The sequence below is a fragment of the Lithobates pipiens genome, unplaced genomic scaffold (assembly GCF_037356315.1).
Source record: "Lithobates pipiens isolate NorthernLeopardFrog02 unplaced genomic scaffold, aLitPip1_a1.2 Scaffold_30, whole genome shotgun sequence".
NCBI classification, from domain to species: Eukaryota; Metazoa; Chordata; class Amphibia; order Anura; family Ranidae; genus Lithobates; species Lithobates pipiens.
Window position 1 is genome coordinate 8521367 of NW_027507791.1, and position 24093 is coordinate 8545459.

The window sequence follows — 24093 nt, forward strand, 5'->3', positions numbered from 1 at the left end:
CACCATATATCTTTATACCCAGCCATACCCCACCACCTTATATCTCTACACCCCCCTTTATATCCCTATATACCCCTTAATGTTTCAGTATTTACCCTGGCACCCCCCCCCCCCCCCATAAATCAACCTCACTATAGTACCCCCTCATATATCATAACCCCCTCCCACAATACAACCCCATATATCTATATAACAAAACCATACCCCACCATAAGTCCCATGATATATCTATACCATTATATACCCCCAACTCTACACCTCTTCTATAATTCAATATCCCACTATATATTCATCCATAAACCCCTCTATATATCTATACTCCCCACTAAGATATACCGTGTACCACTTCGGACCCCCCTTTTATATATCTTACATGTTTATACCCCATTGGATGCCCTCTATATATATATATATATATATATATATATATATATATATATATATATATATTCAGCGCAGCATTTTATATCAGTCACATGACTCTTCATGGCCGATCTCCCAGGGAGATCTGGAGATCCCCCATCACACTGTCCCCCTCTGTAATTGTTGCCACCACTTTGCTCTTCACTAATACTGAGGGGGCGAGAGTGCTATGGGAGGGGGGAGGTATCCGCATCTGTGATCCCAGGTTGTCACCGGCATGAGGGGTGACTGATGGTTTTCAGGTGGTGTCCTGGGGTACCTTGGAGGGCACAGGAGGGCCTTCTTCTGGACGGGGACCTCAGGAAGTAGATGACACACACTCATGCAGATCTTAGACTTTATCTTTTGCTTGGAGTTCTACTTTATCCTGATAGCTGGCAGTGATAACAACACATTAAAGTGGTTGTAAACCCTTACAAACCACTTTGACCTACAGGTAAGCCTAGATTAAGGCTTACCTGTAGGTCCAAGCAATATCTCCTAAACCTATAGGGTTTAGGAGATATTTGCCCAAAAACGGGCACCGCTGTCTGCGGCGCAGGCGCACTGAGCACGGCATTCTCAGCGACGGAGCTGCCGCGCGTGTCGGCTCCCGTGCGCAGGAGTGACGTCATTGCGGCTTCGCCGAATGACAGCGGCGGAGCTGCGAGACCCCACCAACAAGATGGATGCGGCAGACTACAGGGGACAGCGGCGACTTCGCTGGCTCCTGTGTCAGGTAAGTGACACATAATGGACTACTATGCGATGCATAGTAGTCCATTATGCTTTGCCTTTGCAGGGAATCAAAGAGGAAGTAAACTCATCAGGGTTTACTTCCTCTTTAAATGGGAACTCTGCTGATGCTGTTTGTTGCCTGACTCGTCGTGTACATAGTGTTCAGGGATCTCCATCAAACCTCCATATAATGTGCGATCAGAGAAGTGTTGTGACGGATTGGGGGAGATTTGGGCCTTCTGGGTCTATGTTCCTGGCGATCCCTTGAAGTTCTCAGCGCATGGAGAGTCTCTATGGGGAAGTTATGTAGCTCAATGGCTCCCTTTCTTTATAAGATGTGGGAATTGTGACTCTCCTCTACACAGTACAAGGCACAGGAGTTGTGACCCCCTCACAACCAGTACAAGTTGTGGCCTGGTAACCCCCTCTACAAGACATGGGGTTTCTGGCAATTTCTCCCAACACCACACCATTTTCATACCAGTTTGTGAAAGGTCACCATATATATATTTTAGAGCTACATGATTCTGGCCAAAATGAGAATCACATTTTTTTTTTGCTTAGATTAAAAAGATCACGATTCTCATGACATAAAATCTTTTACATTATAAAAAAAAAAAAAAAAAAAAAATGGGCTAACTTTACTGTTTATTTTTTTTTTTTTTTTTTTTTTTTTTTTTAATATTTTCAAAAAAAATTGCTTTTTAAAGACCATTGCGCAAATACAGTGTGACATAAAATATTGCAACAACCACCATTTTATTCTCTAGGGTGTCTAATAAAAAAAATGTATAATGTTTGGGTGTTCTAAGTAATCTAGCAAAAAATAAATAAAATGATTTTACCTTAAAAAGGTTTAGTGTTTAAGTGGCTAAACTTTTTTCATTTACAAGCAAAGTCTATTCCATTGACAAATTGTTACAATGTTTATATTTAAGTTCAACTGATAAAGAATGTTTTGGTTCTTGGCAGACTGCCCAGTTTTTCTCTTCCTTTCTTTTGGTGGCTGTGGCTTCAGAAAAGCAAAGAGAATTCTTTGCATAGAAAGAATTGTGAAACACTTTAGTCGAGATAGAGATATCTAGCACAAATCAAGAATCGTCTCAATCTCTAATCTCCACTTTAGCTCTGGAAGGTTACGCCCCCTTCATGACCAGGCCATTTTTTTTTTTTTGCTATTCAGCACTGCGATACTTTAACTGGTATTTGAGCTGTCATCCAATGCTGTACCCAAACTTTTTATATCATTTTCTTTCCGCACACAAATAGAGCTTTCTTGTGGTATTTGATCACCACCTTTTTTGCGATTATAAACCAAAAAAAAATCCAGAAATGTTAACCACTTAAGGACCGCCTCACACCGATATACGTCGGCAGGATGGCATGGCTGCGCACAAGCGCGTACAGATACGTTGCCCTTTAAGAGCCCATCTGTGGGACACGTGCTCGCCGGCGCATTTGTGACACGGTCCTGAGCTCCGTGATCGTGAGACCCGATCGCCGCCGGTGTCGTGTGATTGGGTCACAGAGCTGAACAACGGGGAGAGGTTTGTTTAAACTTGCGTTCTTCCTAGTGAGCTTGTCACAGTAGCCGGGTGCCTCTTGAAGTATATAGTGAGCACTGAGCTGTTGTACGGCCCTGTGTATTGGCAAATAGGGAGATTAAAGTAGGACTTTACCCATAATCGTTTGATACAAAACAATGTTCTTGAGCAAGGAACATACGTTTCACATTAAAGTAGAACTATATGCAATAATGTGTTTATTTCTTTTTTTTTCCCCCTTGGATAGAGTAAGGGAGGGTTATAACCTCTGTTTTTTATTTATTTTTTTTATTTATTTTGGTTGTTCTGCCATCTTCATCCCATTGCAGAGATTTTAGATCATTTCCTGTCCCATAGCCAAACAGGAAGTGAGAGGAAATCCCTGCAATTGAAGGAAATTCCTTGTGCCCGTGCCCCCCCCCCCCCCCCCTGATCACCAGGACTAATGTCCCCACTGGAAGATTTCCCCTCTACTATTACAATTTGGCATTTTCTTTTACTTTAAATGGTAATGTTAAACAGGAGAAATAGAGAGGGTGAATCTCCCTAACGGGGACACAGATGGAAATAAAAACTGACACGGGGGATCTAATCACTCACCACTCTATCCAAACAAAAAAAATAAAAATGTTACCTTTAGTTATACTTTAATAACATGCTACCAAAATCAGCGAGTCCTGTAAATTGCCCCCAGCATTGCTTCTGTTCCTTCTTGCTGGAGGCTGCCATTTTGCTGAAGCCCAGAGCTCCTGAGCAGCAGTAAATCTTTAGGCTGTCGACAGATGGGCTTGTATGTTTTCAGCACAGTACCTACAAAATAGACTGAGCGTGTGCAGTGTAGGGTGAGACAGGTGCATTTCTTCTTTCAGTGATTTTTATTGTAATTAAGTTTGATCAATAACGGGGTTCACTGTGATGCATATTTCGTTCACAATCATGTTACATTTGTGGATCACAAATTAGTGCGAAAGAAACCATATGTACTTATATTAAAACACTTCTCAACAAACTAGTGAATCATAGAATTACCAACCTTCTCTTTCCAAGACTGTTCATTATATATCTGACAACACTATCAATGACCTTTACATCACACTATAGAGAAACCGTCGCGAGGTAGAATCTGGTTATCCAGCCTGGAATCGTAGCAGATCTTTGGTTAATGTATGCTGGTTTGGATAATCCGTGGAACCCACTATCACATTAATGGGAACAAAATAGCTTTTTGTGTAAAAGGAAACAGAAAGGGGGGTGAAAGAAGGAGATGAAAGGTAAAAAGGGGAGAAAATAAGGCAGGAGAAAAGAGGGAAGGAAGGGAAGACAAAAAGGGAGAAAAAAAAAGTGTATAGATGCTCTCCATGCTCCAGACTACTAAACCCCCCCCCCCCCCCATGGCAACTGAAGATCTCTAACCCAGGGGTTCCATGTCTTTTCAAATCGGTTCTGTTGGTCTCTGAGAATACTAGTTAATTTTTCATTTATTATGATCCAGGAAATTTTGTTTTTAACTAGCGCCAGGTTTATCTGAGGGGTTTTCCACGCTCGTGCTATGGAAATTTTAGCTGCCACCAAAATAAAAGAAATGAGGGCCCTGAGATGCTTAGGCAGGTCATTCGAGAGGTCAGAGAATAGGGCTGTTTTAACATTTTTAGATATATTCACTCCGGTCACCGAGTATATCAAATTAAAAATTCTTATCCAGAATCTGTTAACTTTTGAACATGTCCACCAGGTGTGGAACACTGTGCCCACTTGACCGCACCCTCTAAAACAGAGGGGCGAAGCATCCGGGTGCATTTTAGCTATCCGTGTCAGGACCAGGTACCATCGTGACAGTACCTTGTAATTGGCCTCCACGAGGGAGGTGTTCAAAATTCCCCTGTGCACCACGGTCGACCATCTGGACCAAACATCTTCTTCAATCGTCTCCCCCAAGTCCGCTTCCCAAGCTAATTGGTAAGAGAGCCCCGGTCTGATAGCAAAGCATATAACTCTGAAATGCTTCCCCGCGTCCCAGGCGCTTTGAGGCACTTATTTTCATAAAGTGTTCTAGAGTGGATGTCTCCCTTGCCTTGACCAAGTGATTGAATATAGTGGATAATTTGAGAGAATCGAAATGTCTCTGTCAAGGGCATTTCGAATGTGTCTCGAAAGTAGGAGAGTTTTCTGATGCCTTTATGGTCTATAAAATGTGCTATCCTAAGTAGGCCTTTGCTGGTCCACCAAGCAAACTGTAGCAGGTGCTGTCCTGGCGGGAAATGCGGGTTTCCAAAGATTGGGGCCACTGGGATATGTGGTGACCTCAGAGGGTAAACTTTGCACATCCTATCCCAGAGGTCCAATGAGTGGGAGAGGGAAGGGCTCAGAATGGCTCTACGCTCTCTAGAAGGTAGCCACATCAGAAGATCTATGGGGAAGGGGGAACACGCCTGAGCCTCTAAATTAACCCAGTCGGGCCGATGGGTTGTAGAGTAAATTTGGTAAAGCTGTGTCAGTTGGGCCGCTCTATAGTAGCGCAAGAAGTGTGGTACCCCTAGTCCACCCTGTCCCTTTGCAGCATATAGGGAAGACCGGGCCACCCTGCAGCCTCCTCGACTCCAAATAAATTTAAAGACTAATGATTGGAGCTGTTTGAAAATTTTGCGGGGATAGGAAGGGTCCTAAAGTAGTAAAGAATCCTAGGGAGCGTCATCATTTTAACAGTGCCTATCTTACCCATCCAAGAAAGACTATAGTTCTGCCAATTCTTTAAATCCTCTATTGTGGAAGAGAGAAGGGGGGCGTAATTGGCTTTGTATAAGGTGGATACATTCGTAGTGAGTTTTATGCCAAGGTACGGGAGGGCCTGTTTGCTCCATCGAAATGGGAAGGAGGCTTGTACGGCTGTCTGGGTCGAAGCGGATAAATTGATATTCATTGCCTCAGATTTAGACTGATTGACCCTCAGGCCCGATATTGTTCTAAACTCAGAGAGGAGCGATGCCAAATTATGTAATGTCGTGATGGGGTCTGTAATGAATAGCAGGAGATCATCCGCAAATAGTGCACATTCATGATCTCTGCCTTCGCTAGTTACTCCGTGTATATTAGGATTGGCTCTGATGGCGATTGCCAATGTCTCTATTGCAATTATAAATAAAAGTGGAGACGGGACATCCTTGTCTGGTTCCTGTTCTTATTTGTATAGACGGGTGTATTTCTGAATGTTAAACAGTATAGATGCCAGCAAAAGCCTGAAGTGCTCTAGCAGGACTTCATTTTTTTGACTAACTCCGCTCGTCATATACCAGATGAGGAATTGTGTCCTATTTCATGGTTTGTTATGGCTGGGTGTGTGGCTTGTGTGCAGACTTGCTAAAGAAGCACTATGTTCATGATGCCTAACTTGCCTATAATCAGCCAATTGGCTCAAGGTTCCCTTCCCTTCTAATCGTAGTATGTATGGAAACCAATATCGACCAGATCAGAAATCTGCTCCAAAGCCCTCCCCTAGTCTCAGGTGTATTGATGAGACCTTCCTGTTCTGAGTAGGATCCTCTGGAGACCCGGGCAATGACCTGCACATAATGAGATTTGATTGCTTTAGATTTTTTGGCTTAAGGATGTTTGGCACTATTTATATCGGCATGGATTTATTATGCAGATGAATTCTGAAAGATCGAATTTATCAAAATTGTTGTTGCATTGGTATTCAAGCTGAAATGTCCTCCTTGGGAAGCCTCCCATGGCTGAGGGCCGTGGCAGTGTTCCTTAGCTCCTGGGTGTGCTGGAGCCAACACCTTCCATTGCACAGATTCCTGATCGGCATGTGTCATTGATTAGGTGATGCCTAACCCTGGCAGAGTAAATCTGACTGTCATATTATGCAACCATATTCTGTTTCTTCTGCGTTGGCAAGGGATGCCCTGCACTCCTTCTATGTCCTGGCTGTTTTTCAAGTTGTTTTCACCCTCTAGTCCTCTTCCTGGCGGTATCTGAGGATTCCAGATAGGAAGTCCCACATGGAATCCTCTTTCCAGGCACCCTCTGGTCTTCTTCCTGGAGCTATGTATGGATACCGGACAGAAAGTTGCATACAAAGTCATCCCTCACGGCACCCTCTGGTCTAGTTTTGCTTATATCTGGGCCTACTATATTGGAATTCACTCACTGGGCATCTTTGGTGCACTCTCTGGTCTAGTTCCTGGAGGTATTTTAGGATTCCAGACAAAGTCCCACACTGGTTTATTGCTTTTTGGTACCCTCTGCTCCTTATCCTGGGGGGTAGTTTAAAATTGACAGGAAATCCCACATGAAGCCCTCTCTTCTGGCACTTTACAGCCTGCTTACTGGTGGTATGTGTGGATTTTGGGTAGGAAGTTACACATGGATCATCTTTCTTGGCACGCTCTGATCTAATTCCTGGAGGTATATTAGGATTTCAGACGGGAATTCCCACGCAGTCTCATCTCTCCTGGCACCCACTGTCCTTTTTCCTGGACCTTTTGTGAAGATGCCAGACAAAGTCGCATACGGGGTCATCTCTTCTAGTACCCTCTGATCTAGTTCTGGAAGTATCTGCGGATACTATATAAGAGTTCACACACAGGATTTTCTTCGATGCACTCTTTGGTCTATATCCCGGAGATATTTGAGGATGCCAGACAGGAGATCACACACTGGGTCATCTCTCCTGACAGCCTCTGGTCTAGTTCTGGAGGTATCTGGGGATACCATAAAGGGATTCCCACAAAGGGTCATCTTTGATGCACTCTCTGGTCTAGCTGTGGGCAGAATCTGAGGATACTAGACGGGAATATTGGCTGCTCCCAGGGTTATTTCTCCTGGTACCCTCTAGTCCTTATTGTTGGGGCTAGCTCAGAACTCGAGACAGAAAATCCTCTCTCCTAGCACTCTACAGTCCAGTTACTGGTGGCATCTGAGGTTTCCAGACAGGAAGTCCCACACGGAGTCCTCATTATTGGCAACCTTCAGTTATCTTGATGGAGCTATGTGAGGATACTATACAGGAATTCACACATGGGGTCGTCCCTCTTCCACCCTTCGGCTAACTTCTTGGAAGGATGCCAGCTATAAAGTAGCACAAAGGGTCATCTCTACTGACACCCTCTGGTCCTCATCCTGGTGAGTAGTTTCTAATTTTAGACAGGAAATCACAGATTATGTTGTCTGTCCTGACAGGCTGGCACCCTACAGTAAGTTACATCTTGGGTTATCTCCATGCAGCCTGTGGACCTCTTCCTAGAGATAGATTGGGATATAGACATGCAGTAACATGTATAAGGTCATCTCTCTGGCACCCTCCAGTCTAATTTCTTGATGTATATTTTAAGGAGGATACCAGACAGGAAGTCCCACTTGGGGGTCAACTCTTCTGGCACTCTTCCTGGAAATATCTGAAGGTTCTAGTCAGGTAGTTGTATACGGGGTCATGTCTCCTGGCACCCTCATGTTCCTCTTCCTGGAGGTTACTGAGCAGGGTTGATAAAAAAAATCAATGATTTTTATTTATTTTTTAAAATCATTTTTATTTTAAACTCTCTCAATGAATGCAAGCTGAGATAATATGCACTGCATTGATGCATTTGCAGAATTTCACAGTAACCATGAGAGAAAAAAAGTTCAGGAATCTATCCCATTGTTTTGCAAATCTATGTACACTACAAACTGTATGATTGGATCGGTCCTGATATTGCGCTGTTTTACTAACCTGACAGCTTATTCTACATAGGAAATCTTCATTTTGTTTGGAAAAATATTAAAGATTCTAACTACCAGCAAGAATACGGTAAGTCCTTACATTTTAAAGAGCACCTGTCGTTTCAGATCTATCATGGCAGCGCCTGTTAGCGGGCATCCACTCGTCTGCTGCCACCACGTCCCTCACCTTGTATCACTGCTGCATCACCAGCTGCTCCATTAAAGTGATTCGGACTGGGAGGGGGCGTGTCCGGATGTGAAACAGGGAGGACGTGCCGCTGCAGAGCTCCGATCATCCTTACCAATAATCCTCTGCCATCCTCCCTGTTCCACCCTAAGAGCCTGTGGAGTTCCCCTGCCTTCCTCAGGGCTTCACTGGCACCGGAGGAGTCGGTTATTGCTGGGCTGGGCGCCTCCGTACGGGAACACCCGGTAGCGGTCTACTCAGCCTGGCGCAGCCGGCCGCCATTTTGAGGCCTGTGCGGGCCTGTGAAGCCCGCTCTAAAGTGCGGCGATCGCGGAGGGCCACGGAGTGCGGGCGCGGTCGAGGAGGCATCTGTGGAGGAGCTGCTGTGAGGAGGGATGGCGAGATAGTTGGATGCCGCCGTCCATGGCCGGCAGCATACCGCCGCGAATCGTTGCCATATGGAGGCCTGTGGAGCCATCCTACCTTGCCAGGAGGGGAGGTGAGTGCTAACTCTGGGGCCAGAAACCAGTTCCATCAGGCAGTGACTTGGATAGGTGGCCAGCTAGGAGTCCTTGTTTATCTCCATATGTGCTGTGCTTCTCTGCTGGGAACTCTTAAAGGTGAACACCCTATTGCTTTAAATTTCACCCTGCACATTGTTGGTCAGCTTGCTCATGCCCTCAAGAAGTAAATCTGCAACTAAGAAGACCTCAACTCAGCCTGTGCCTTGCCCCAGTGACATTCTGAATCAATTTAAGGCGCTGTTGGCAGACATGGAGCAGGCGGCGCCGGCATCGGCTGAGCCTCCAGTGCCGGTTACTCTGCCAGCAAATGATACCACTGTTATTTTGGTGGCAATTGAACAGAGCAGAACCTCATTGTTGGTCCGCATTGATCATCTAGCGGAGGAATGCAATCTCATCAGAGCAGACCTAGACAAATTTAGGGGTAGACTCTCTAAAACTGAGTTGCGAATATCTGTCACGGAGGACATTACTGCCCGCCATGATGACGCCATTCATAACCTGCAGCGCACTGTGCAAACGCTAGTGGCTAAATCTGACGATGCAGAAAATCGCCTGAGAAGGAATAATGTCAGGGTCCTGGGTCTCCCGGAGGGGGTGGAAGGGGATCGCCCAGCAGAATTTGCGGAGGCCTTCTTTAAGACTCTTATCAATTTGACTGAGGTACCTCCGACGTATGTGGTAGAAAGGGCACATAGGGTACCAACGGGTCGGGGTACCTTCCGGGGCCCCACCGAGGCCCTTCCTTGTGCGATTCCTCAATTACAGGGAACGGGACCGCATCCTCCGCGAGGCTCCGAAGCATCCAACTCTGCCCTTTGAGAATACGGTGGTACACCTTTATCCTGACTTCTCGGTGGATCTACAGAGACGGCGCAAAACCTTCAGATATCAGAAGATGGCTGCGGGAACTGGATTTGAAATACTCCATGCTCCATCCTAGTCGCCTACGGGTCCAGCATGAAGGCTCAGTGAAGTTTTTTTCGATTCTCCCGCGGAGGCAGATACATGGTTGCTGTCTCTGAGGTAATTGTTTGGGCCTACCTGTCCAGTTGCAGCCTCGGCCGCTGCTGGGGTTTTTTTCTGGTTTCCCTTCATCAGGTTCGTTGCTCCTGCTCCGGTTTGAGTACCCCCGAGATCTCACCTATGTATTTAAAGTTGAGGATGCTTTGGCTTATCCTGTCCGGGGTGGGGGCAAGAATTGGGACATTGCTATACTTCTCCTTCATACTCAGGTTTCAAGGTGACTCTTGTCCGCACCTCAGTGGGACTCCTGTTATGCCATATGCTCCTCCATCACACTGGGACACCTACAAAACCTGGGGCTGAGGAGGGACCCACCTTTGTGCTGCCCATTTGGGTGAGTTACGGGTCGCCGACAGGCATCGGGGAGCTCTATGTACACGGACAATGTGTTTATGCAAGTTAGATTTTTTTGCACTTTTTGTTTCTGTGTTTTTGATTATTTTTATTTTTTTATTTTTTTTTGGGAACGCTGGTCCATCTGACCTGTAGTACGGTCATGCCCTTCAGGACTTTTTTTGGACAAGGTTTGGGAAAAAGCTGCGTGTACCTGTTGTTTTGGTTTGCTACACGGCGGCAGGGAGTTTACGGGGGTCAGGGGTTAGGTTACTTAGTATGTGCAGCCTTCCACGTCAAATTTTTTGTTATTTCACGGATATGTTATATGACTGAAAATCATAACCAACTGTATTTCATACTCTCCTTACAGGGGTGCTGTTTATTGAGTTAACAGGATCCATGGTTAATGTGGTATCCTGGAATATCCGAGGCCTGAACGACAAGTTTCGTAGAGCCTTAATGTTCCAATATTTGAAAACGATCACTCCGCATGTGGTGTTTCTGTAGGAGACACATCTGGATGGGAGCAGGGTGCTGGCTTTACGCAGAGCTTGGATACAGAGGGCGCTACATGCGACATACTCCACTTATTCTAGGGGTGTGTCTATTCTTATTACTAAAGCGGTACCCTGCACCATACATCATGTCATCTCAGACCCAGGAGGCAGGTTCTTGATTGTTGTTGCTGATCTGAGTAATTGCAAGATGGTTTTGGTTAACGTCTACATACCTCCCCCTTTACAGGTACAGATCTTGTATGATCTATTAGGTAAATTGCCACCATACATGCATCTTCTACTTTAATGCCATACTCTCTACAACGTTGGATTCCTCTACTACATCTAGGGTGGCATCAGTTGACCTTTCTGCGTGGGCGGCTACGGTCTCTCTCACAGAATTATGGCGGTGGAAGAACCCCTCCACTAGATGCTATTCTCATTTGTCCAAAACGCATAGATCTTCTTCAAGAATCTATTTGGCTTTTGCTAATGCATCCATGTTGGTGGGTGGAGCCAAATATTTGGCAGGGGGCATCTCGGATCACACGCCACTTTCAGTACACATTGTTCCTCCTTCGGTTCTTTAAAGGAAGGGCATAGAGATTAAATCCGGGCTGGTTGGAGGTAGAAGAGGTATCATCCCAGGTGGCCCCACATTATAATAACTATTGGAATGATAATATAGGGTCTGCTGATCTCAGTGGTATGGGATGCATTTAAGGCCTGTATGTGAGGCCACTATATTTCAGCCATTAAGCAGGCACGCAGGTCCCATAATCAGAAGGAGCAGGAGCTGCAGGATAGGGAAAGGGTTTGTGCATGGGCTCACGCCAACGACCAGTCTGATGTCACGTACGAGGCCTTGTTAGAAGCCAGGCGCACACTTGCACTTCACTTCGTTGACTTGACACATACCTCTAGGACAAAATCTGCAGAATCCGTTTTTGAACAAGGGGATAAAAATGGTAAACTGCTGGCAATGTTGGTGGCAGAACAGAGAATACAAACCAATATACCCTGTATTAGGAATGCTAGGGGGATGTGCTCACTAACCCTACTGATATTATGGACACGTTTGTGGAGTATTACAAGACATTGTATGCTCCTATTCCGGTCTATGATTCCCAAGAATTGGATGCATTGTTGACGTCCCTTGAGATCCCAGTGCTGTCTGCAGGGGATAGGGAGGTGTTGGAGACATAAATGAAAAAGAAATTGAAGCAGCTGTAAGGGCTCCCCCTCCCTCACAAATCTCCTGGCCTGATGGTTTCAGTATTGAATGGTATAGGCTGCATATGGAGGACCTAGTTCCTAGGCTTAAAACCCTGTTCTCTTACTGTCTCAAGCACAAATGCCTCCCTGATTCCTTAGCTGAAGCGCAGGTGATTCTTCTTCCGAAGCCGGGCACGGACGTTTTGTTCTGCTCATCCTATAGACCCATAGCGTTGTTGAATCAGGATCTTAAAATCTTAACAAAGGTTCTGGCTACCGGACTCTCCCAGGTCATTACCACTTTAGTTGACATAGATCAGATGGGTTTCATACCGCAAAAATCTACTGACACAAATCTTCGCAGACTGTTTGCTCATTTGCAGATGGAACACGATAGGACGGGTACTAGGGTGGTGGTGTCTCTGGACATGGCCAAGGCCTTTGATTCTGTGGACTGGCAGTATATGTTGGCAGTTCTACGACACATGGGCTTTGGTGACGTCTTCATGACCTGGATCTCCTTACTATACAGTAAACCTCAAGCGGCCATAAAGATAGGCACCTCGGTTCCCCCTCAGTTTCCTGTGGGTAGGGGCATGCGCCAAGGGTGCCTGCTGTCCCCATCTTTATTTGCACTCGCGATAGAGCCCTTGGCCATAGCGTTGCGGAGGTCACCCGAAGTGGGAGCGTTGGAGGTAGGGAGCATCCGGGAATGGATTGCACTTTACGCGGACGACATTCTTCTTTTCCTGCGTGATGCAGGGCCGTCATTGCTTGACAAATTTTGCCATGTTCTCCGGACTCCGAGTTAACTGGGAGAAGTACACGGTGATGGCTATTGACTCGGGTGCCAGGGCTCTGGCAACCAACAGGGGCCCCATAGCTTGGGTGGAGGAGTTTAAGTATTTGGGGATACATATATCACCCCGAGTGGGTGACTTTATGTCTCTTAATCTTCTACCATTATTGGCCAGGGTCAAAGTGCAACTGGAGGCATGGAAACATCTGCCGCTGTCTCTGATTGGTAGGGTTAACCTACTTTAAAATGAAAATCCTGCCGGTTTTTCTTTACCTCTTGCGGAACACTCCACTTTGGATTCCCTGTTCTTTTTTGCGATGGGTTAATAGTCTTTTTAGCTCCTTTTTATGGGCCACTGGGCATCCTAGGATAAGTTTGCGTACTTTACAGGAACCCTGGGGTCAGGGTGGATTGGCGCTACCTGATCTTTTCAAATATTTTATAGCGGGACAGATGGTGATTGTTAGGCGCTGGTTGACGAAGGACGCTGGGGACTCGGCGACAGTATTAGAGGCAGCCTGTCTAGGTTCATATGAGCGTTTATCTTATCTAGTTTATAGGGGCCCACAAACTGCCTCAATGCGAACAACAGTACGCGCGTGGGATAAGGCACAGGCTTTGATGAAAACAGAGGCAGGGAGCTGGTCACAGGACACCCCTCTCTGGTTTAATCCCAGACTGTCTCATTTTGGTGCAATTCCAGATCCAGTAATTTGGGCCAGAGTCGGCATCAAACAATTAAAGCATATAGTGGGGGGGACAAGGCTATACACGTTTGACCAACTGAAAGAAAAATATAACCTTCCTAATTGGTATTTCTTTTGTTACCTCCAGTTGAGGCACGCCTTCCTTACTCAGTTTGGTTCTGATGCTTTGGAGCTGGGCATGTCTTCCCCTGGAGAGCTTGTTGAGGAAAGAGGACCCAATCAAACCCCTCTCTGCAGTCTATAAAGAACTATTTGTAGAAAGGCCGAAAATGCTTACAAAGTGTAGAAACACACGGAGTGCATTGGTAACGGATTTCGGGGGGGAGGATTGGGATATGTGGGATTACCCATTTAAGACGCTGGTGTCCGCTAGAGATGGACTAATTCAATTTAAACTTTTACACAGGGTATACTATACCCTGGCAAGGATAGCTGGGATATATGGCACGGATGCGGCAGTATGCTGGCGCTGCACGGACGATCATGTTGACTTTGACCATGTGTTCTGGCAGTGCCGGCAGATACAAGTATTCTGGAAAGGTGTGACACACACTATACAGACGGTGCTTTCGGTGCCAATTCCTGTTAAGGTCGCGACATGTTTACTCGGGCTGGTGGAGGAGTTGGCGCCCAGAAGGGCACAAAGAATTATGATTTCTCTTTCCTTGTTCTATGCCCGTAAGGATATTCTGTTGTGTTGGAAGAGACCAGAGCCGCCCACGGTGTCATTCTGGAAAAGTATAATTAACAAATCCCTACCAATGTATAAAGCTACCTACTTAAGTAGGGGATGTCCCAAAAAATTTGAGAAAGTGTGGCAATGTTGGCTAGATGCTAAAGATACTGTGAATTAATCCATTGTGATGGGGCTGGGTTTTGATTTCAAGCTTGCTATACTGGGCGGGGGAGTGATAGGAGAGTGGTATTTTTCTGTATGCGGGTTGGACGGTACTGTCATGGATGTTTTGGACATGTAATATTTGTCATAGTTGGGAATATGGAATGAGATTTGGTATTGGTTGGAAGGCTGCACAGGGGATTAAGGGTGGGGGGGGGGGGTTGATACATGTGTGTTGTACTGTATGTGTTGATAAAACTGTTAATAAATAAAAAAAAAAGTGAATCGGACTGTCGCTGAGTCGACAGCGGGTGAGAGGAGGAGACAGAGATGACAGTTGCTCCTTCTTCTTTTTTTTTTTTTTTTTTGTTGCTATATATATATATATATATATATATATATATATATATATATATATATATATATATATATATATATATATATATATATAAAAAAAAATTTTATCTCTCATGATTGAAATGAAGCCTTTTTACTAGTGATTTTAAATTGTGGTTTAAATCGACTTGATTTAAATCAAATCCACCCTGTTACTGAGGATACCGGGTAGAACATGGTGTAGGTCGTCATACTTTTCTGGCAGGTTACGTTTTTTTTGTGTGCCTCCATCATTGAGCGCTCTTCAGTAATGAAGTCTGAAATGTTTCACCTTGGTGTGGGATTGTCTGGGTTCCTCTCCACCCTGCCCGACACCACACTGTCATGTTAGTATATGCTCAGGTCTGAGCCAACGTGAAGACAGGAACTCTTTCTCCTCCTGTAAATGCTTTAGTTCCAGTATTAATATAATAAATTTATAATAATTTCTCCAGGGCTGGAGAGTTTGGTCCAGAGAGGGCAGGAGAGAAGTCTTATGAGTGAGACGTCCAGCCAAAATGGATGCTTCAAGGTTGGGTCCGCTGAAGATAACTCTACACCAAACGTTATATCTTCCTGCTGTAGCTCCTTACACTTTTCCTGCCCGCTGAGTGTTCTCACTTCTGCTGCACTTTCCATGATATAGAGCAATCTAGCAAGCGTCACGGGGGACCCTCGTTATTGGTGCAGCAGATGTGCAGACCTGGAGACTTGACGCAAATGATCTCACACCTGTAGCATGCATTCAGAACTCGGTCCACATAGCTTGGAATGGGGTGTGCATAAACATGACATTAAGCTGCATGCAGATCTCTGTGATTATTCTTGCAAAACATGTTCATAGGTCCCTATTCATCCCTATGGAATATAAATGATGGCAACTGCACCAAATGATTACACTTCCAATACGCCACACTAAATACCATCTAATCTACAGGCTCTTCGCGTCACCCGCTCAACTTCAACAGTTCTGTGCCAATCAGGCGGTGGAAGTCCTTTGTATTCCTAGGCCATCTCCATCCTATATAGGAGCGATCACATGTCTAGGAGCCGCAGGAAGGAAGTGGATTCCTCTGTGCAGCTGGCCAATCTGCAGGGAGCAGTCCCATGATTTCGTGTCACGAGTATGTTCCTACAGATATTCATGTGATACTAAGACGTTGTGTACTCCGCAACCCCCAAGAGCTAAATGCGGAGATGAGGCTCATAAAATGGACCTGTCTGCCCAGCCTGATGTGTATTACTCCAGCACATCCATGAATCCCACCCTATATCCCTCCATAAGCTTTAAATTGTCTTCCCCAGGCAAAAACTCTAAACTCTGTTTTTGTTTGTTCATCAGTTATGGTTAACTATTAAATGATGCTCCTTTTTAACCCTCCATCTGATATCACACCTTCCTTGTTTTCTGCATGGTCATGGACCCATTTCCACCTCAGTAACTCAAGCTGCACACAAAAAAAAAATGGTTTCCACTCCCCTAGACCTGCGTTGCGTGAATTTCCTTGCGACAAGCAAAGTTTGTCTTCCATGGACGAGGTGCATTGTCACTTCTGGTATCAACATTATGGTTGCTGTTTACTTAGATGCAGGAAGAGCGCACATTGCAGTGTATCTGAGAATATCCGTCTTCCATCTATCGTACATGCTGCACACCGAGGGTTTTTCCTCGTTTGCCATACACACCACATGCTGTACATCCAAGGGTGTCTGGAGAGTGTTTCTCCATGTCTGCCATACATGCTGCACACAGAGCCCGCCCCCCGCTGCCCTGGCTGCTGCACACTGAGGGTCCCCCTTGTCTGCCATACACACTGCCTGCAGCTCAGAGAGGGTCCCCCTTGTCCGCCATGCACACAGAGGGTCCCCCTTGTCCGCCATGCACACCATGCTGCACAAAGGGGGTGCCCTTTGCCATACACTTTGCATGCTGCACACAGGGGGTCCCCCTTGTCTGCCATACACACAGTGTCCACTGCATTCTGCACACAGAGGAGCCCCCCTTCCCTCTCTGGCTGCACTCAGCTTTGTACAATCTGCACTGTACATCGCCATCCTTTCCTTCCTGCATGGCTTGTTTTATATTCCTTCTCTATACAATAACAGTTGTGTTGTGAAAAGTGCAGCTCGCTGTCTGGAGGCTGAATACAATAAGCATTGATGATGGGCACTGTGGGCTGTGAGCTAGTGTCTTTTGTTGCATGCTGGCACTACCATTAATCGCCTATAAATATTTAGTTGTTTAGACCCTTCCTGTTAAAATTGGCTAATCGCAGTAAATGTAAAGGAACTAAGCATTTTTCCTGCACAGAGTTAGACTTTTGCAAGCAGTTCATGATTGCTGAGAGGGCAATAATGCTTTCTAAATGATTGATGAATTCTGGCAACAAATAACTACATCGGCTCCACCTTTCTTAAAGCGAGAGCTCAGAACACACACACACACACACACACACACACACACACACACACACACACACACACACACACACACACACACACTTTTTTTTTTTTTTTTTTTTTTATTCCAATCTCTTCCTCAATGGCTACAAAATGAAATGCATACTTTGTGTGCATCAAATGCCTCTGCAAAACCAGATATTATCTTGAAATATAGCAGTAACACCATTGCTGTGCTGTACATAGCCTGAGTAGAGCTAGGGGGCATACCAAGCAGGCTTCACCCACTACAGGCTGCTTATTGCAAATGACGGGGGGGGGGGGGGGGAGGGAATGTGGAGACAAGACCAGTCACCCTGCACAAGGTGAGAGAGCAGCAGAGAGTGGTCCTCTTTTTACGTTTTGCTATAATAAATATCCCCCAAAAATATAGAAATTGATAGCGTTTTTATTATTAATATAAAAAACGTATTTTTATATATAAAATTTTGTGACTGCGACATTATGGCAGACACATTTTTGGAACCGTTGGCATTATTACAGCGATCAGTGTGAATAAAAATTGATTACTGTAAAAATGTCACTGGCAGTGAAGGGGTTAACTGTGTTCCCTGGGAGGTGATTCTAACTGAAGGGCGAGGGACTAACTACAGGAAGTGACAGATTGTGGTTCCCTGTCAGAACAGGGAAGTGTGTGTTTACACACACTCGTACCTGTTCTGTGTCTGCAGCTTATGATCACTTGTGGCCGGCTTTCATAGCGACCATCGGCCGCAAACATTGGCACTACTGCTGTGCAGCGGGCGTGCGCGTGCCTGCGAGCCAACGTATATAGTTACATGGTTTTGTGTAGGGGAGCCAACCTGGCAACTGGTCTTAAAGCGGTTACCAAAAAAGCACACCTCCTTATTGAAATTCATTGAGAATGCATCAATAACGCATGTGTTAGGTTTTTTAGATGCGGTTTTTGAGTCAAATGAGCTATATCGTAGCAAAACCATGTGCATTTCAGCGTCATTGTTTATCTGCACGCTTTTTTCTTTATCAGCAAAATGCTGAAAACACCTTTTTTCGGCTGGCAAAATTTCGGTGCATCTCTAGGCAGTGCACGTGGTGGCACTTTGCGCTCCTCTCCTTTTTTTTTTTGTAGAAGGAAGGAGGGGTATCGGTTGCCTGCACATGGTCTGACCATGCACGTGAAGCTCTGATTGGCTTTAAGATGCTGGGTATGGCGCCCTGGATATTGCGGCTTGGTGACTGGTCAGCGCTGTTCTTCAACAAAGTTTGATTTGCTTGATTCTGCTGGTCAGCATACTAGTGAGAGGAGCTCCCCGGGATCAATAAATCTGTAACTCTAGGGCAGTGATGGTGAACCTTGGCACTCCAGATGTTTTGGAACTACATTTTCCATGATGCTCCACTACGCTGCAGAGTGCATGAGCATCATGGGAAATGTAGTTCCAAAACATCTGGGGTGCCAAGGTTCACCATCACTGCTCTAGGATAACCAGGTATTGTCTAAATACATTCATCATGTGTATTCTTGAATCATGGTGAAAGTTGTGTGTTTCTTCCAGATCCAGTGTGAGACTTCTGTAATAAAGACCACTCACACTTGCTCTCTCCTTGTGCAGGGTGACCGGTCTTGTCTCCGCCCCCTCCTGTAGTTTTCTGCAGGCAGACTGTAGTGGGTGGAGCCTGCTGAGCCCCTCCCACAGCGGTGCACAGGTCAAGTACCGCACAGTGATCTGGCTGCCAATTTTTTTAAGGTAATATCTGGGTTTGCAAAGGCAATTTGGTGCACACAAAGTAGATTTATATCCTTTGTGGTTACTGAGGAATATGTTTACATTTTTGTACCTGATATTTAACTGTCCAGTCACTCCCGTAACAGTAGCTGGAAAACAAACTTGCCAAATCAACAGCACATTCCACAGACTCCCATTTGTCTGGAAACGGCTGCAGGGACCGTGAAATGGGGCGGGCTTCTGTTTATGTATGTGACACTAGTGGGCAGCTGCTGGTTAGGACCCGCTGGGCATACAGGAGATGCAGGTGTGAAATCGCCGCCATTGTGCGTTTCCTGCGCCTGGCATGACACAGAGACATTCCAGAGCCTGTGGGAGGTTTCTGCGAGCCGAGGAACTGATGGGACCTCTGTTACTTGACATACTTTTCACATGTTGCGGGAACCACGGAGAACTCGGTCATGAAGTTCCACCTGTGTGAAATGCCTCTGATGGAAGCAGCCTAGTACCAGGGCTGGCTGCGTTTATAAGCTCAGGTATTGGCTGTTTGTGTTTGACAGATATTAAAGGGAAAAAAAATAATCTGCATATTTTGCAGTTAACAAAAGAAAAAAAAAATGCATTTGTTCTCTCCCCTCGGAGCCTGCAGAGCGTTGCACCCATAATCAATGGATCGCAGGTGCAATGTCATGCTCTTCAGACTTGTCCTCAAGCTTTCTGCTCATATCTCTGTACAGGTTGTCTGAATGCTGGATGAAGTGCCAATAAACTACACTCATCAGCATCGTCCACTCATTGAGAAGTAAGCTGCCTGCCGCTCAGTCTGATGGGACTTGTAGTTTATTTGTTACTATATTATTATTATTATACACGATTTATACAGTTTACGCAGTGCTTATGAATGATGCTGCTGTGCTCCACCTATTTTAAAATATGACAGCAGCTCCAGGGGGCGAGGATCCTCTACCTACCCTGTCACAGGAGGGGGGGGGGGGGGCGGAGGGGTCATTGGAGAGGTGCTGGAGTATGTTACACTCCAATTATGGATGCTGCCTGCTCCAAACGTGAACTTTTCAATTTGACCCCTTCACATCTTAGGGTAAAATAAAGCACAATTTTGCAACTTTGACATGTTAGTTAAATCGTACATATCATCAGCAAGAAATTTGCAACAAAGGCAAAAGTATTTTGGGACTTTAAATGAAGCACAGCTAAGAGCATAAAAAAGTAGAATTGCGTGATCATGGGCTCCAAGAAAATATACATTGAATTAGAAAAATAACATGATAATATAGTTCAATAAAATCTAAGCAATTTATTATACATAATGACATACTTCATAACCAAAAAATAAATAGTTATTGTAGTACAAAATTAGGTAAAAAAAAATCAACATGATTAAATTGATAATAGTAAAGTATAAAACCAATCTATGGGTAAGAGAAACATTGGTACATATCATAAGGACTACTTTGTGCATCCAGGTGGATTATACCATGATTTTTTTTTTTTTTTTTTTTTTTAGGATTGGGCTTTCAGTTTTTCAAATTGGGCTTACGTTTGGTGGTAAATGGTAATGGATATCTCCTCTTCTTCCTCTTCTTCCTCTTCTTCCTCTTCTTCCTCTTCTTCCTCTTCTTCCTCTTCTTCCTCTTCTTCCTCTTCTTCCTCTTCTTCCTCTTCTTCCTCTTCTTCTTCCTTTATATTCCTTACTACCATAACCTACCGCCGAAGGACAACCCAAAATAAAAATTCAAACATTGGTCTAGGTTTATTATTAAATAATATTATTAAATATATATTTTTTTTATTTTATACATTTTTGTTTTTCTCTCTCTGCAAGGAGAGTGCGATAGGCAATGTATCTTTCCTCTCCATTCACAGAGAGGGAAACACAGGGGCTGGCTTCACTTTGATAGCCAACTGGAGGCTATTACATAGGGCTGAAACAACTAATCGATTATGAAATTAATCGATTACTATTTTCATAATCGATTAATCGGCCATTAACATAATGGGGTAAAAAAAAATCTAAAATTAGCCCTTTATAGTACAAAATGAGCAAATCGTTACTGTAAATATTACTTTCACTGTCCCATAGTAAAAAATGAACCCCTTACTGTAGCGACTATTTGCTCTTTTTGTACTAATTTTAGTTTTTTTAACCCCATTATTTTACTAAACATCTCAGGCCTGGGTCACACTTCTGTTTTTTTGGTGCTTTTTGCAGAAACACACTACAGTTAATTTACATGGTTTTCTATGGGACACGTTCACAACCATGATTTTTTTCAGCTGCTGCGTATTTAGAAAAGATAAGGACTTTTTTTTTAAATGCAAAACTGTGCTATTTTGTTTTTTTGGCTCAATATACTTCAATGGAGAAGCTGCAGAAAAGCATGTAATGATGCATTTTTGCGGCAATTTGTGTTTTTAATCTGCTCACAAATTGGGCAAAAAAATGTTTTTTTTTTTTTTTGGTTATTAACTGATTATTCGATTAATCGAAACAATAATCGGCCAACTAATCGATTATGAAAATAATCGTTGCAGCCCTACTATTACAGCGATCAGATGACCCTGAACCAGGAGTTCTTGGCCCCGGTCATTAGTACGAGACCCGGGGGTTCCCGCTGAGACCTCCATCGTAGACTAATACGTATATCTGCGGCCTCACATAGATAGAGATATAGAGATAGATATAATTTTTTATTTAGCAAAAAATAAAAACCCCAGAGGTGACCAAAAAACTGCTCTATTTGTGGGAACAAAATGATAAAAATTTTGTTTGGGTACAGTGTTGCATGACTGCGCAATTTTCAAGCGCTGAAACTTGGCTTTGGCATTGAGTTGGTTAAATATTAAAATTTTTATATACAATTGTATCTGACTTTTTTTTTTTTTTTAGTTCATATCAATTTAAATTCTAATTTATTGTCCATTATTGGCACCTTTTTAGCGCAAGAAAAGCGCAATAAAATTGTATCCCTTCAAATTCTTCAAATGGGCTTCCATTGTGTTAAAAATCCAGCTTGGTATATTTTTGGTACAAAAAAATGCACAAAACGCACCTCCCAGATCAAATTCATTGAAAATGCATCATTAATGCAACCGTGTTACGTTTTTGATGCGTTTTTCATAGTCTCGTGGCCTATGAAAAATGCACAGTAAGGCTCGGTTCACACTTGTACGATGTGAGAACCTGTGCGAATCCAGCACGTGTTCCCACATCGCACCCAACTCGCAGGCAGTTCACAAAAACCACTGTGGGTGTCAATACAAAGATAATGACCCCCCCCCCCACGATCACAAATGTTGTGGCCCTCAGTGACCAACGGAGATGCCCAGAATGTAGAATGGAGCTTCCCCTGGTTTTGGGGCACCCCAAAGCACCTTGTCCCCAGGTCCTCTTCGATACAACCCAGGCCGTTGGTTGTCAGGGTCTGCAGGCGGAGAGCTTATCAGAACCTGGAAGCCACCTTTAACAAGGGGCCCCCAGATTCCGGCTCCCCCCATCCTTTGTAAATGGGTATCGGGTACATTGTACCCCTATCCTTTTACTTAAAGAAAAATAAAATGCACTACACAGGTTTTTAAAGTAATTTATTCAGCTCCCAGTGTTGCTTCCAATCTCTTCTCTTCTAGCCCTCTCTGGTTCTTCTCCTGCTGTTCTTCTCCCGCCGTTCTTCTCCCGCCGACTCAAGGCTGGCTACGCGGTGTGCCACTACTTATGACATCACCGCCCATCATGCCCCAGGCGGGGGCGTAATAAGGGGCAGGCCTCCAGTGACCCCACCCCGTGCCAATATATAAGTAGTGACACACTGCGCACCCAGCATTGGAACGCAAGAGAGCGTTGATTCAACATCGGGAGAAGACCCGGCAGAGGCAGAAGAACCGGAGAGGGCTAGAAGACATGAGCAGAGAAGATATTGGAAGCGAGACTGGAGCTGAATAAGTTACTTTAAAAACCTGTTTACTTTGTTGTATTTTTGACGCTTTTTTTTTTTTTTTTTTTTTTTAATGGGTAGGGGTACAATGTATCTGGGAGCCCCCCTTGTTAAAGGGGGCTTCCAGATTCCGATAAGCTCCCCCGCCCGCAGACCCAGACAACCAACGGGCAGGGTTGTTGGGACGAGGACCAACATGGGGACAAAGTGCTTTGGGGTGGGGGCGTTGCAGGGCCCCCCTGCCCCAAAGCACCCGCCCCACCCTCCATGTTGAGAGCATGCGGCCTGGTATGGTTCGTGGGGGGGGGGGTGCTCCTCCCCACCCAGTTTCCTGACCTGCCGGGCTGTGTGGTCTGGAATAGATTTTGGGGGGACCCCCACGCAGTTTTTTGTGGAGTTCCTCTTAAAATTCATACCAGACCGAAGGGCCTGGTATGCTCATGGATAGCCCTTTTTATTTTTTATTTGCGTGTTTGATCATCAGAGCACAAGTCGCACGTCGGATAAGTTAGGACTGCATTTTGACTTCAGTGATATTCAATGGAATGAAGTAGGATCAAAGTCTGTCCAAAGTAGTGCAGGGACTACTTTTGAAGTTGGCACGACTTGAAGTTGTACTAGTATGAATGAACATCATTGGAAATCATGGGGAACGACTTGTTCTGCGACTTTGCAGTCCCGAATCGTACAAGTGTGAAAGGGGCCCAAATCTTCCCCTTGTGCGTCATCTTCTCCGCTCTGCAGAAAATGTGGATGTAGATAATCCTGGGAAATATTTGGGTGAAAGGTGACTTTGCAGAGATTAGGATAAGCTGCCCATTCCATTTTCTTAGCCGAAGGCCACGTCTGATAATAAGATGCAGAGAGGATAATCTAGGCGCCGCACCAGCAGTAAAGGAATGAAATTCAGACATAGCTTCTTCTTCATGTTCACCGTTCTTCATAGAACCTCCCTTCCTGTCCTGTTATCCTCTAATGGTTTATTTCCTGTCTGTCTCCACACTTCCTTCTCACTTATTTTTTCCTCCTTTTCTCCTCTTCTCTTTTCTCGCATTTTTCTCTTCTTCAAATAAGCTTTATCGGCAGGACCAAATACATTTTAGTGTT

General features: G+C 44.8%; 1 protein-coding gene across 1 annotated transcript in view; it reads left to right on the forward strand.

The window, feature by feature from the left end:
* SPTLC2 (serine palmitoyltransferase long chain base subunit 2) overlaps positions 1 to 24093 on the forward strand; it is a 74051-nt gene that overhangs the window by 756 nt on the left and 49202 nt on the right. The window lies entirely within an intron of this gene.